Here is a 16407-nt window from a genome sequence, read left to right as displayed (position 1 = left end):
GAAAGGATGATCGGAAATATTAAAAATCTTATGCAACATGCACGATGAACTAACTGATCGACGGTGCCAGAGTTTAATATCTAGGCAAGGAATAAGATATTTGATAGACCGTAAGTTCCAGTTCATCAAATAAAGATGAAGACCACCCAGGAAAACAATACTCGAAACAAGGTAGAATAACGGATTTTGAAGCGAAGCGAAAAATCTATTTTTGGGTGAGGTAGCCATGTCGTCCTGATGGAAGCTCCTTTATTAGTAGCTTCCTAGGTTATATTTGACTACAGTGATATATCCCAGAGAATTTACCAAAGGTATCCAGAATTCTAACTCCTGGAGCGAATATCCCTTAAAATTGGATATCGCGTATTCAGAGGACGTATTCTTGACACGTCTCATAGCTATCTACACCCCTAATAGCGTTTCCGCTTCGAGGGGAAAAGTGGCAAGAATATAGGAGAGTCGTTAAAGAGACAACGCTCTCGACACTCCTACTGTACTGTAAATAGTGCGCCGAATCGCCACCGCGAGGCGCCACCAAGCCATTCTTTGTAGCTTTGTAGGTGTTCCAGATACAGTACCATAGGGAGGGATTCATTATCCTTTTGTCAAAAAGAGGGTGGGTCCATCAGGACGACATGGCTACCTCACCCAAAAATAGATTTTTCGCTTCGCTTCAAAATCCGTTTTTTGGGCTCAGGCCATGTCGTCCTGATGGAAGTTTACCAGAGCATTAATGTATCTGTGGATTTTCAATAGTGCCGTTATCTCGAGATAAATATTTCCTATTTGGTCTTCTAGACCTAGAGACACTTGATGTTACCGTTATATATCAATTAACTGATCATACACTATGTCAGCTCTTCCTGCCCCCTACAGGGAAGAGTCTGGGTAGACTCTAGGAAAAAACCCGAGGATTGTGAGTTCAAGGAACAATCTAGCGAACAGTTTGTATATTAGTGTCATCATATACATAAAGGATAGTTTGTACTTAGATGGTATATCTCTCTATAGGTTACTGATACCTCCCAAGTCTGGCTGAAAAGAGACAGACAGGCTTATATACATGTAGGAAACCTTAGTTCAGTAAAATAAACAGTTTAGTACAATCAGTTCTTACCTGTTTGCTTGGAACAGTCTTAACCTTAGTTCCCCAATATTTTCTTAAATATTAAAAGAATCAAGGATGCTCTGACTTTATTCTTAATCTAGAATGTTTGAGGCGAAAGAGACGCAAAGATTCCTTCTATTGTTTATTACAAAAATAGAAATCATGGTTGTATTCAATTACATCCTATGCAGAACAATTCTGCATAAAAGCATAAATAGTAATAACAGAATTAAAATAAGTTTCACCTGAAAAGGAAAACATTAGCCACTCTAAGGGAAATATAAAATTTCACTATGTATTCTGTTGTTACTAGGAACACTGTGCATATAAGTATGCCTGGCACCTGTGTCAGTCTATTATGCTTAATGTCACCTGTGTAGAGAGAACAGTCTATAGTGTTATCACTAAACACAATACTCAACATGATATGTCTTATGAGTCTATCATGTACACCCTTCACTAAAAGTCCCAATCAGAGCACTGTTCTTCGCAGTAATCAAGTGGCAGGTTTCATAACACTGCCTGCCGCCACCACATGAAATTTTTATTTCCTGTAATTGCTTCGCATAGTGTTTGAAGAAAACTCTGGATGACTTCCATCCAGTATAAGCACGAAGGCTTTCAAACGACATCGTCTGAAAGAAATTCAGAGATGAGGCAACTTTTCTCGGATCAGGACCTGGGGGCGTACTGTCTGGATCCGCTCTGCATATAAAATAGGTGATTTTCGCCCTTAACTGTTTCAAGGATAATGCTGAACCAGATGTCTCTCCCCTGAAAAGCTGACCTCCCTTAAAGTCTGAAGTTCTACGAAGATAGACATTTAGGCATTCCACTGGGCAGAGGGGTGCTTCTTCCTTCAGAGGGCAGATTCTCCAGGGACCCCATCTCTAAGTGGGCAGCTCGTTCTTGGCGAGAAACGTCGGGTCCGGAAAGAGGTTCAGTTCTCCGGCGTCTGTGAACTAAATGTGGCCATCATCCCTCGAGAGGGGCACTATTTTGCTAACTCTGGCTCCTGAGGCTAGTGCAAATAAGAATATCACCTTTTGAGTCAAGTCTTTCAGCGAGCAATCCTTATTGTTCAGAGTTGATGCTAAGTGAAGAACCCTATCCAAAGACCATGCAATGGGATTTGGAGGAGCTGCGGGCCGAAGTTTAGTGCAGGCTTTTGGAATCTTGTTGAAGATTTCATTAGAAAAGTCTACCTGGAAGGCATATAGTATTGGTCTGGCTAGGGCAGATTTACATGTAGTAATCGTGTTGGCTGCTAAACCTTGTTCATGAAGATGGATGAAGAAGGACAAGCAGAAATCCGTAGAGATCTCCTTAGGTTTCTTCGCCTTGACAAAGGCCACCCATTTCTTCCAGGAAGACTCATATCGTCTTCTTGTTGACTTTGACTTGTATTCTTCAAAGAAGTTAATACTGTCCCTAGAAATCCCGAACCATTTCTTGACCGCTAGGGCGAGAAAATCATGAGATGAAGGTTCTGGGTTTTCTCTGATGAAGCTGAGACAGTCAATTTCTGCACTTGCTGAGTCAGAACTGGGTCCGGCAACGGGATCAGCTTCAGGCGTAGTTCTGTTATCAAAGGGAACCAAACACTGTTGGGCCACTTGTGGGCCACTATTGCTGCTATCCCTCGAAAGGATCTCAGTTTGTCGAGGACTTTTCAGCAGAAGGTTGGTTGGAGGGAACAGGTAGATCTTGGACCACCTGTTCCAATCTATGGACATTGCGTCTGTCGCTTCCGCTAGAGGATCCTTGTACAGGGCTACATACCGGGGTAGCTTCTTGATGTCGCTCGTTGCGAAGAGGTCTATCTGCACTCCTGGGACTTTGCGTAATATGAAGGAGAATGATTTTGCGTCTAGGGACCATTCTGACTCTATCGGGTTGACCCTGGATAGAGCGTCCGCTGTCACATTGCGGAACCCTTGAAGGTGGACTGCTGACAAGTGCCATCTCTTCTTCTTCGCTAAACGGAGGATGGCCAGTATCACTTGATTTATGTGAGGCGATCTCGAGCCTTGTCGATTTAGGCATCTCATTACAACTTCGCTGTCTAGAACCAGACGGATGTGGATTGAGCAGCGAAGTTCCAGTTTCTTCAGAGAGAGAGGAACCGCCATGGCTTCCAGAAAATTGATGTGGAGGTCTTGAAGAGGGGAGACCAGGTTCTCTGGACTCTCCAATGATGAGAGTGACCTCCCCACCCCTCTTTTGAGGCATCCGTGTGAACGGTGACTGCCAGTGGAGGTGGTTTCAGAGGTGCCTTGCTCTTCAGGTTCTTGGCTTCCGACCATGGTTAGAGTAGTGATCGCAGACTATTTGGAATCGGTCTTTGTAGATCTCTTCGAGCGTTTGATGCGTAGTTTCTCCAAACTCCTGATGCATCTTTTAATTGAGCTTTCAATATTGGATCTGTCACTGAGGCAAACTGGAGGGACCCCAACACTCTCTCCTGTTGCCTTCTTGATATCCTGTCGGATTGAAGAAGTCTCTTGACAGATCCTGCTATCTCTTTCCTCTTCTTTGAAGGAATGGACGCCGAGCCACTGGAACTTTTGAGCTGGAGATAGACGAGACTTTTCCAAGTTGATCTTGAATCCTAAGTGTTCCAGGAACTTGATCACTTGCTTGGAGGCTTGCCTGCACTCTTCCTCGGATTCTGCCCACACCAGCCAGTCGTCCAGGTAGGCTACTACCTGGATCCCCTTTAGGCGTAGTTGATGAATGACTGCATTCGCAAGCTTGGTGAATACCCTTGGGGCTATGTTTAGACCGAAGGGCATGGCTCTGAAAACGTACTTTCTTTTCTGTAGTTTGAACCCTAGGTAGGGGGAAACTTGACGGTTGATTAGAACATGCCAGTACGCATCCGTCATGTCTATGGAGACTGTGTATGCCCGTTTGGGCAAAAGGGTCCTTATGTGTTGAAGCGTTAGCATTCAAAATTTGTGGTTCGCTATGAACTTGTTGAGTGGTGATAAATCCAGAATGACCCTGAGCTTTTCCGAATCCTTCTTCAGAACACAAAATAGCTTTCCTTGGAATCTGATGGACTTTGCCTTCCATATAACTCTTTTGTTCCGGAGTTCCTGAACATATTCTTCCAGAATGGGGGTTGAGTGCTGGAAGAATTGAGGAAAGTTTGGTGGAGTTGAGCTCAAACTCCACCCTAGTCCGTTCTAGATGAGGCTGTCGGCCCAGGGATCGAAGGTCCAACGATCCCGGAAGAAGAGAAATCTCCCTCCTAACGGTAGCATCTCACTTGGAGTGCTGGTTGGAGGACTTGCCTCCTTGGCCACGTCCACCTTTGTTACCCCTACCCCTGAAGGGGCGTCTAGAGGACCATCGAAAGGAACCTCGAGACTTTGGCCTAAAAGTCGTCGATTGGCTTTCAAAGACTGGGGTGAACACCGACGATTGGGTCGCCAGCGTTTGGGGCACCAGTTGGAAGGTGGTGGTTGTATGTGCCACCGTCTGGGGCACCGTAGCCACGGGAAGCTGTTGCTGTTTTCTAGGCCGAGAGGGCACTCTTGGTCGTTTTGATTTATTCTTCGGCTGGGGACCCTCGTCAGCGGAAGATTTTCTTTTTGAGGAAAAGCCCCACTTGGAGAGGAGATTCCTGTTCTCCGTAGCGGCTTTGTCCATGACCTCTTTGACCACTTCGCTTGGGAAGAGGTCTTTTCCCCAGATATGTGAGGCTATGAGCTTCCCTGGTTCGTGTCTCACCGCAGCCGAGGCGAACATGAACTCTCTACAAGTCCTTTGGGCTTTGATAAAGTTGTACAAGTCCTTGGTGACTGTTGCCAAATGAGATTTGGCGAAGACCATGTACATATCTGGGGTGTCCGGGATGCTTGCCATAGTCTCTAAGCCAGTCTGCAGAGACATGGAAGCAGCAAGACGTTCTTTAGTCTCTTGTTCCCTGCGCAGGAGAGACTCTGACAGCATCGGGAGGTTTCTGCCGAACTGTCGTCCAGCAATATCTGCCTCCAGCTTCCCAACTGTGAAGGTGTTATGAACATCCTTCCAGTCTTTATCATATGATGGAAAAGCAAGGGAAAAGGGTCTACTCTCCTCCAGTGTAGGGCAAGGTTTTCCTGCTTCAACTGCCTTTAAGGCTGCCTTAAACCCTTTGTCCATAAAGGGGAAGGCACGTTTGGGGTCAGCAATAAAGGACGGGTGCTTTTTGCTGAGAGCCGGCACCTTGGAACTAGAAAAGGCCCTCTCTTTCAAAGTGGTTGTATATAAGGCCTGAGCCTTAGAGAGTTCCAGGACAATCGTCTCCTTTGGCTCTGTTTCCTCCTTGGATGCAGGTTCCGTCCTTAGACGGACATAGCAGTCCAGGTAGGCCCCTTTGCTGGGCCAAAACTCAATTTCCTCTACTGGGACAGTGCCCAGTTTATCCGAGAGGAAGATCTTCCCCCCCGACATTGGCATATGCTCTACATATCTCCAAGGGTTATTGTCAGAGAAAGCGGGGAGATCCTTGACGTTTAGCTTCTTCGGAGCTAAACGTGTTGCAACCAGCTGATGCATTTCCGTCCGAAGAGAAGCTTCTTTCTCGGACGATTTCTTCTGAATGTCCTGCACCATAGACAGCAGCGAGTGCAATGTACTCGTGATGGAATCTAGCTGGGGTGCAGTAGATGAAGTCGAAGGCACCGGCTCAGTCACCGTGGCTGAAGATACCGAAATCGTTTCGGTCTTATCAACTTCAGCCTCAGGAGGTACGTCATCCTCTTGATCCAGTTCTTCCAGTAGGAGATTGTTCTCAGTCTCCTCTGAGACAACCGACATGCCGTCATCTAAGTGGACGCCTTAAAGGCGTCCGAAACAACAGATTCCATCGGAATCTGTACTAGGGGAATCTCAGGTTGAGCCTGGGGAATCATAGCATCCGCAGATGCCCTACGGAAAAGACAGTCCCTCATCCTCTCATTAGGAAGGTATGGGCCAGAGGTGTTCTTCTGAAAACCCCTGACCCATTTGCGCAGCGTGTCCCTTGCTGCATCCCTTGACTCAGTAGACTTCTGGATACCTTTGGTAAATTCTCTGGGATATATCACTGTAGTCAAATATAACCTAGAAAGCTACTAATGAAGGAACTTCCATCAGGACGACATGGCCTGAGCCCAAAAATAAGAATATATGTTATCAAAACACTTTATAATAGAATGATCACCGAAAATCTTAAAAAACTCTCTATAAGCCATTATTTTTTTTTTTGTGTAATTCAAGAAGATACTGACATAATGTTTTTATATTTTAACGTTGTTACTGGTCTTAAAATGTCTTATATTTTATTAGTTATTTAAATGTAGTTTATTTGTTATTCCCTGATTTCCTTTACTTGGGCTACTTTCCTTATTGGAGTCCTTGAGCTTGTAGCATTCTGCTTTTCCGACTAGCCCCATAACTTGCTTAATAATAATAATAATAATAATAATAATAATAATAATCCGTTTGTACTTACACTGTAGAATCGTGTGTAGCCTATACCTCATTCACTCGGTGTTGACCTCTTAACACTTGGGTTTTCATATTATTATTATTATTATTATTATCATTATTATTATTATTATGATTATTATTATTATTATTATTACTTGCTTAGCTACAACCCTAGTTGGAAAAGGCGGATTAATGGTTTTTAAAGCAACCAATATACTGTAATTTTATCTATTATATAGATTTTTCTTAGAATTGACGATACACGAGTGCAATCTTTTTTTTTTTTTTTATTCTTAACGTTCTACGCCTAGTTCGAGGTACTCATTTCACGGTACCAATACCCACATTCTGCTAAGGTTGGATAATACTACACTATAATGTATATCAAAAGTTATTTTGAAAATGAATTTTGGCATCTTGGAATTCAGATAGAGCCATGTTTCCCAAAGGTAGGCCTAAGTCACCCATAGTGGGGGATCAAGACTAGGATTAGTCACGGTACCCAACGAACTCAAGGGATTACGCATTGAAGAGAAAACGAGGTTTCAACTTGATTTGTAATAATAATAATAGCAAAAACAATTATATACACAAATATAACTACATCGAAATCAATGTTTTATAGATGACACGGTGTTTATTTACAATTTTGGCCGAATACGGATTTTACGTAAAGTATTTCCCCTCAGTATTTAACCAATTTTTTCGTATTCCTCATCCACACCATTCTTTTCTTTTTCAATAAACGGCTATAACATCATCGTTCCTCTGAGGCAGTGAGTGAATTAGGGTCAATTAGTTTATCACATCTTTACTATATTTCACACCCAGAATCTAAGTTTCTAAACCTTATTAAAATTTCACAGGTCATTTAACCTGCGCTATAGGGGCGTGTTTGTCAACTAGCAAGGCCAAGCTAGTTTTAAGTAGTTTTGCCCGTCTCTGTGTGTGCCCTTCAAGAAAACTCATGTTAAGAGCATGCTCATTTTACTAAACTGGCGAGTTTATTGAAAAGGATACAGCAACTACATCACGTTAACCCTCAATTCAGTCAAACTGAAAGATACCACAAATTCAGAATGAAGTTTAAAATGTGGTAATACTTGCAGTTGTTATTAGATTAAATCGCGGTACGTCTGGCTCTGCAAATGCACAACTTTTCCCGCCTTAAAAATCGCTTTCGGCACTTCTTCCTATATTTATTTGTTTTACAATTATCTTCGTTACCCCGACACTCACGTATATTTCACTAAGCTCAACATAATTAGTTTTCTTTCCCTTCAGTGCATGAGAAGCCTTTCCTCTTCTGTTTATTTGATGTTATCTCTTCATGCGTTAATTAAAAGAATTCTGCAGCATTTCAGTTTCATTTTGAATCTCTATCCCTCGCTTTGCTCATTTCTATTTTGATTTCACCTTCCCCTTATACTTCACAATCACCACCATTCAACCCCTCCCCGTTTTCAAATGAGAGAGAGAGAGAGAGAGAGAGAGAGAGGAGAGAGAGAGAGAGAGAGAGAGAGAGAGAGAGAGAGAGAGAGAGAGAGACCCCCCACCCTCCCCTCGAGACAAGCCCCGCCCCTTTTCCTCTCTGGCTCTGAAAGGAAGCCCGGGGGTTCGAGCATCGCCCTCGGCGCAGGGTTGCCATTCGTACGATAATTATCGTACATGTACGATAAAACCGGGTCTGGTACGATGTACGATAGCAACTATAGGTATCGTACGCTTTTGTACGATAATTCTGTGCTTGCCCCCAAAAAGAAAAAAAAAATCCACTGATGCCAAATATTTCCCTTCTATATCTTTTATGTTTGTAAAAGGACTCAAATACATTGATTCTGAAGTTGGATTGATGATGTTTCCTTAAAGAGGGAAAATAGCGTCTACTACAAGGACCATCGACCAAGTATTGGTTGGTAATATTCGACCGAGTCAGGTTTGCTGTACGTGTACTGTACATGTTTTAACTCGTGACTCGTCCTAAACTCGGATGATGACATATTACATTATCCATCGACCAAGTATTGGTTGGTAATATTCGACCGAGTCAGGTTTGCTGTACGTGTACTGTACATGTTTTAACTCGTGACTCGTCCTAAACTCGGATGATGACATATTACATTATCCATCGACCAAGTATTGGTTGGTAATATTCGACAGAGTCAGGTTTGCTGTACGTGTACTGTACATGTTTTAACTCGTGACTCGTCCTAAACTCGGATGATGACATATTACATAACTAAACTAACAAACAGTTCAAGTCGCAGCAAGGCAGTGACTGGTCTTGCGTGACGGTCGGATACGATTTGTATTTGTGTAATTTGTTGCTCATTCTCCTCAATATGAGTGATGAAGAAGAAGGCGATCTGGAAATGACACCACCCAAAAAAAAGGTAATAAAAGTGTATACTACATCACTAGGCAATTATTGTGCGTGACTCATTGAAGATTATAAAGAAGTAAGTGTGTGTGTATGTATAGCCTTTTCATATTTTTTTTCAGGCTAGGCCTAAGCCAAGTTCAAGTACACATCGATCGCAGAAGTACAGAAAAGAATGGGAATCTCTTCCTGACTTTAAACCTTGGTTAAAGGGGGTCCCTGAAGATTTGCTTAAAGCTAGGTGCAAACTATGCAATGCAACTATGCTTGCAGAATTGACTGTTCTCAAAAACCATGCTAAAGGGAAGAAACACAGATCATTTTTTGAAACTGCAACTACCAGTCAGCCGTCAGTATCCTCACTGTTTGGGAAAGCAGTAAAGAAGCCATCAGATTCTGTATCCATAGCAGAAATTAAATTGTGTGGTTTCCTCGCAGAACATAATATACCATTTCAAGCGATGGATCACCTGACAGATCTCTTGAAGGACATTTTTCCAGATTCAATCACTGCTAAGGCTATGCATGTAAAACGAACCAAAGCAACGGGAATTGTTAAAAATGTAATTGGTATGTCATATAAGGAAAAGCTTGCACGAACATTGAAGGAAGTAAAGTTTAGCATACTTTGTGATGAGTCAACAGATGTCGGGTCGGTGAAATCATCATGTGTAGTAGTGAGGTTTTATGACAAAGATGCTGCAACTGTCGATTGCAAGTTTTGGGAGTTGTATGATGTTTATGATGTAAAAGATCCAGAAGGTGTCCAGGAAGGTGCGACTGCAAAAAAATTATTTGAGGGTTTAATGAAAACATTTAATCAATTTGAAATTCCACTATCAAATATAATTGGATTTGCTTCCGATGGGTGTAATGTGATGATGGGAGCACACAACTCGGTTGCAAGTCGGTTTCGCCAACAGTGCCCTGGCATATTTATTATGAAATGTGTGTGTCACTCTGCACATCTCTGTGCAAGTGAAGCTTGCAAGGTACTACCTAGAAGGTGTGAAGATTTGGCAAGGGAAATTTTTAACCACTTTAAATGTAGCAGCAAGAGACAATGTGAACTAGTGCAATTTCAGACGTTTCTTGAACTGAAACCTCATAAAATTTTGCACCCATCACAGACAAGATGGTTATCGTTAGCTAATGTTGTTAGTCGCATTTTAGAACAGTGGGAAGCCCTTAAATTGTATTTCAGTGACATTTGGTTGTCTGAAAAAGTTGTATCAGCAGAGCTGATATTCAACAGCCTTCACAATCCTTTAATTAAAGTCTACTACCTATTTCTGGAATGGGTTCTACCAAAATTCACTAAATTCAATGCATTTTTCCAGTCGGATAAAGTTGTGATTACAGTACTGCATGATAAAGTTTGTTTGCTTTATAAGGAATTGTTGTTTTCGTTCATGCAGAGAGAATATGTAGTAAAGACTGATCTTGAGAGGGTTAATCCATCTAGGGAAGATAAATACCTTAAAGACACTGAAATGTATCTGGGGGTGGGAGTACGGAGTGAACTTGACAAGATAGACTCAAAAGAAAACCGGTTAGAATTGTCAGACTTTTATAAACGCTGTAAAGACTTCTTGAGGGTAGCGTGTATGGAAATCAAGAAAAGGTATGACTTTAGTGACAAGATAATCCCTCAGCTAGGTTGTTTCATTCCTGAAAATGCTATGTCCAATTCCTATAGGGAAGCAATCCCTTCATTGTATTCTCTCATTGCGGAAGTTCCTTTAATTGTGTCACCAGATGACAAATCACTTATACAAAGACTGGATGACCAATGGAGAATTCTCCCAGCATTTAAAGCTTTTTTAACTTATGATAGCAAATTGCCTCCTGATATATTTTGGACTGAAATATTGAAAAGAGAAGATGGGTGATTTTTCTGATTTGGCAAATTTTGCTCTCTGTGCTCTTAGTTTACCTCACTCTAATGCTGAGTGTGAGAGGGTATTCAGCAAAATAAATTTGTATAAAACAAAAATTAGAAATAAGCTCAAAACAGATACTGTCAATGGTGCTTTGCTGTCTTCTGAATGTATCAAAGAACAGAAGTCTTGCATTAACTTTAAACCATCAGAAGACATGATTGCTCGTGTAAAAAACAGTTCAGTTTTATATCAAGATGTAAAAGATGACTCTGAAGTAGAGTAAGGTCTTTCCTTTTATCTGCATACATTTTCTGTACTCATTTAAGCTGTTGTGGCACTAACCATTTCTGTATGTCAGTCAATTTTATAAGTTCTTTCTCAGGTACTATTTTATAAGTTCTTTCTCAGGTACTATTTTATAAGTTCTTTTTCAGGTACTATAATAATTTCTTGTATGTTTCAGGTTTTTTACTTTTCTTTTCATGAGGAAAAATTCCAAGTAATTCTTATTTTTTCCTAAGTATTGAAATATATATGCTCTTTTTTCTGAATAAATGTATAGAAACATCCATATGTAAATATTTATCCCTTATAATTTTGCAAAAGGAAAGTGTCATAATGTGAGAATGCAGAAGTGATATTAAGTAATAACCTAACTATCTAAAGTTCTAGTTCTTATTTATATCAGACAGAAACTACAATTTACAGATAAACTGTCAAATATTGCATTAGAAAAAAGTGGTGGAAGAACACTATTTTAAATGACAATACAAAAACATGTATGCCCATATTCATTTAGTCTATATGCTGAAACTGCACAAGAACAATTTCCTTTGGTATTCTCAAAACTAGATTAAGTATTAGTATTAGGTAAATGTACGATAATTAATCTCAAGAATCTGATATATTTGTACGATAATTTTGGTAAGAAAACGATAATTTTGAACCCAAGGTACGATAATATGGCCAGAAAAATCTGGCAACCCTGCCTCGGCGCAGTCTCGAGCCAAGTTTTCTGCCATGCACACGACCGAACATTATTAGATTTTTTTTATAACGAACTTAGTGTTAAGGTTTAATTTATTTAACGAACTCATAAGTGTGCTTAAGTGTTTGTTGTGATGTGTTTTTATCGGTAATTTATTATCAACGACGTCTTTAATAGTGTTTTAAATGTGTGTTTTCTGTATGAATTTGTAGCGAATTAGGTGAGTGTTTTTTTCTGTTACTGTTTTATATAATTGATAGATCAATCTGCAGAATTAATAATTTCCATTAATAACTGTTGGCGTATAAGCAAATACTCGATTTAAGAATGTTATCACCAGTTGAAGGGAATGTATGTACAATGTTAAAAGCGCGCAACCCCAACTCACTATGTAGGCTTAATGCCGTTTGTCATATTCTAGTTTCTCAAGTTTAATGCCAAGATTGATGTTTGAAAATCAGCCTAATTGATGATTAGACCTATTTGACACGTCTTTAAAGCCATAATCCTAATGGTTATTCATAATATATCGGTAATAAATCTCATATTCGACCATTATCGAATTGAGGAGTCGATATAATCTTATATTATATGAACGGTGAACTAGGCCTAGGCCTATGTTTTCTTTGCTGAGCTTATACGCTAACTGAGTTATAACATTTTCAATGAACTCAAATGATTATCTTAGTTTCGCCATTGATTAGCATTACGTTGCTGCGAGAGTAGTACCCAGGAACTAGGCCTAGAAATTCTTACCCATCCCCGTGTCAAACCTTCAATAAAAGTATGCAAAATCTCCCTTACCCTATTTGTAGGTCCAAATTTATATCTACCAGGTGAATAACAACTTAAGTGGCCAATCTGAATTAAAAGGCGGTCATGTAATTAGTTCTTATTAGCTTAATGCCAATGTAGGTATATGATAACATTTAATTGACGATTAGGTAGATATCGACATTACTCTGCTCCATGTTGGGATATCATTAAAAACTTTATTTTTTTTTTTTAGATCAGCAACTTATATCTCGTTAACCCCACAGAATAAAAGAAGTTGATATAAAGTTAATATTTAAGATTACTCTGCTTACTATAAATTAATTTGAATGACATAAGATTATGTGTAACAAACAAAACTAGGCCTAGGCCAGTAATCCGTATGACCAAGACAAACAAAAATGTGAGCTTATACTGTTTTGTCTAGTCTCATGCATTACGAACAATCATGTCCAATTTTGTAAGGCTTCGCTTTGACAACTTCAATGAGTATACAGGGTTATCTCCTAAACCGCTCCGAGGCCTTTGCTGCTTGAGGATTAACCTTCAAAGCAACCTTGGAATCATTCGGGTTCCAATGGTGATACTGATCGAGAATTCAGTGTTTATTCTATGGTCAAGCAAATGCATAGACAAACACTTAATCTGACTACAAACATGTGCGCACACATGTATCGTCATTATCCTTATCGGCCGTTGCTAGTCCTATGCAGGACAAAGGCTTCCGGCATGTCCTTTCACACGCGTTTCTAGCGTTTCTATCAATGCCGGTCTATACGCGCAAATTTTCTTAGCTCGTCAATCCATTGTCTTCTCATCCTCTCCTCTGTCGTTTGCAATCTCTAGGGACCCATATATATATATATATATATATATATATATATATATATATATATATATATATATATATATATATATATGTAAAACTTTTAACATCAGTTTTCACACTATGCAGAATTTATCCATACTACAACATCTTTAGAAGGGGTTAACCTGGTTTCCAATAAGTTTATTTAAATGAAGTAGCTAGCCCATGCCTTTTTCTGACCCTTATGACCTATAACAATTGTCTACTTCAGGTTTATAACGTCAGCAGGCAAACTATCCTCTCTCTCTCTCTCTCTCTCTCTCTCTCTCTCTCTCTCTCTCTCTCTCTCTCTCTCTCTCTCTCTCTCATTTCGATAAGATGCAATACTTTACGTAGGTGATGAGGCAGAGTGGTGTATACCTTGGTTCTATTTGTTGAATACGTAAATCGCTTTCCACGCTTATCTATACGCTATCACGTACCCATACTTTCGGTTACAAATGGGTAGCCTACCAGTGACAATTTTGGAGTCAAGATGAAGTAAATAACGTGGGGGTAATGAACAATAGGGCTATTCAAGACTTAAAAACCAGAAGGCTGTATCCTTATGGGATTCCCTTAATTAACTAGGATATATGACTTTATATTAGTATATCTCGTATCAGCATTTTCCCGTAAATGTTAAAGATTATATTTAGTGAGGCTAGCTATTCATTAGTACAAATTTTGTCATATATTAACAACGAGAATCTGTTTAAAGTAAAGCAAATAAAAATATTTGGTGAATCAATCCTAAAAATGGAACGGTCGGTGCGAATAAAACACACACACACACACACACACACACACACACACACACACACACACATATATATATATATATATATATATATATATATATATATATATATATATATATATATATATATGTATATCTGTCATGTGCGCGCACGTTATTGTGTCTGAAATACATGGCTATTAGGCCTAGACTAACGGTTGTGTTCTGACTTACCAAAATGTTAACATTTAATTGTCATATTTACATTATGACATTATGATGGCTGTTAATATACTGTCGTTGACGCTACAGTTTAAGGCTTACCCATGTTAAGTTATCTTTATACACCGTGTCACATGAATCACCAATTATGGCGCCTCAAGGCGTTGTCCAGTCGCACTTTCTGGCATCGTTTTAGCATCTTCCCGCCAAGCATTGCTCCAAGCGAATCCGAAAATCATGCATGTGATTCCATGACTTTATTTTTTCGAATATGCCTTTTATTTCTGTAACTTTTCTTAACGAATGCCCACAATATACTAAAAAAGATCCAATTTTAAAAATTACTCTTGTGTAGCCGTTAATGTTCACATGGCTAGAAGATTAAGAACTTGAGAACTTACATTCTCGCATTTTCATGTGCAGCATTTTTATCCGGTGGTGTCATGTCTACAGTGTGTGTATATTATTATGTATTTTTTTGTTTATCTAATGATATTAATTTGTTCATTATATCTTATATATATATATATATATATATATATATATATATATATATATATATATATATATATATATATATATATATATATATATACATTCTACTGTAATCTATTGATAGTTTACTTTGTAATTAATAATGATAATATTAACGAAACCGTGCATGAGTACCAAGGATTAATTAAGATGATTTGTGCTTCAGAGGTAATGAAATACTAGGACTAACAAAGTTATTTTACCTCGAGACAATTGGATACAGACCCATCTTGCGACGATTGCTTATAGATTTATTTAACATTAATGTGTTCGGATATCTATGTTCCTGACCATATAACAGCTCAATACACCGGTTACCAGTTTGCATCCATTCGTATGGAGTAATTCTTCAGTTTAATCTACACTAGCTACTATAAACTCACAGGACAGATAACAAAGTTTGTTCTATCAGGTTTTTGCGGAAAATTTATTTTAGTCCGTGAAAGAAAATTGGCTGATGGTAGGTTGGCTAAGGCACCAGTCGCCCGTTGAGATACTACTGCTACAGAGTTACTGGGTACTTTGGGTGGACAGACAGTACTAAATTAGATCCTTCTCTTTGATTACGGTTCATTTTCCATTTTCCAACACACACACATGCACGTGCGCGCGCCGAATAGCCTGACTTAGTCTTTTCATATTATCTTCTGTCCTCATACACCTGCAACACAGAAATTACCAAACACTTCTTCACCCACAGGGTTACTGCACTGTAATTGTTCAGTGGCCACTTTCCTCTTGGTTAGGGTAGAAGAGACTTTAGCTATGGTAAGCATCTCTTTTAGGAGAAGAATACTCCAAAATCAAACCATTATTCTCTAGTCTTGGGTAGTGCCATAGCCTCTGTACCATAGTCTTCACTGTCTTGGGTTGGAGTTCTCTTGCTTGAGGGTACACTCGGGTACACTATTCTATCTTAATTCTTTTCCTCTTGTTTTGTTTAAGTTTTTATAGCGTGTATATATATATATATATATATATATATATATATATATATATATATATATATATATATATATGAGATATTTACTTTAATGTTGTTACTGTTCTTAAAATGTTTAATTTTTCCTTGTCCCCTTTCCCCACTGGGTTATTTCCCCTGGTGGAGCATCCTGCTTTTCCAACTAGGGCTGTAACTTAGGAAGTAGTAGTAGTAGTAGTAATAATAATAATAATAATAATAATAATAATAATAATAATAATAATAATAATAATAGTAAAAAGGATGATAAAGACCATTTTAGTCCATCTAAAAGAAATAGCAACCAGTATTCGGATACCCCCATCTCTCTCTCTCTCTCTCTCTCTCTCTCTGCTACACGCATAATCTTTGTACTGTTGATATATCTTATAGGAATATGGTTAACCGCTCCCTGTGATTGTTTATAAAAGAAATATGATGCGTGAATGTGTTATGCAACAATCGAATTGTCTCAGGTTATCAGTTTAATTGTGATGGCGTATCGGTT

At 39.2% G+C, this 16407-nt stretch overlaps 1 protein-coding gene across 1 annotated transcript in view; it reads left to right on the top strand.

Annotated features, from left to right (window-relative positions):
• Positions 1 to 11828: 11828 nt before the first annotated feature.
• Positions 11829 to 16407, top strand: part of LOC137615884 (calponin homology domain-containing protein DDB_G0272472-like) — a 314596-nt gene continuing 310017 nt past the window's right edge. Inside the window, exon 1 of the mRNA XM_068345571.1 lies at positions 11829 to 12042. The gene's annotated coding sequence lies outside the window, so the exon portion shown is untranslated. The remainder of the gene's footprint in view (positions 12043 to 16407) is intronic.

Source organism: Palaemon carinicauda, chromosome 22, assembly GCF_036898095.1.
Source record: "Palaemon carinicauda isolate YSFRI2023 chromosome 22, ASM3689809v2, whole genome shotgun sequence".
In the NCBI taxonomy this organism is placed as follows: Eukaryota; Metazoa; Arthropoda; class Malacostraca; order Decapoda; family Palaemonidae; genus Palaemon; species Palaemon carinicauda.
Note: the sequence above shows the minus strand (reverse complement) of the source record. Positions and strands in the feature narration are given on the sequence as shown.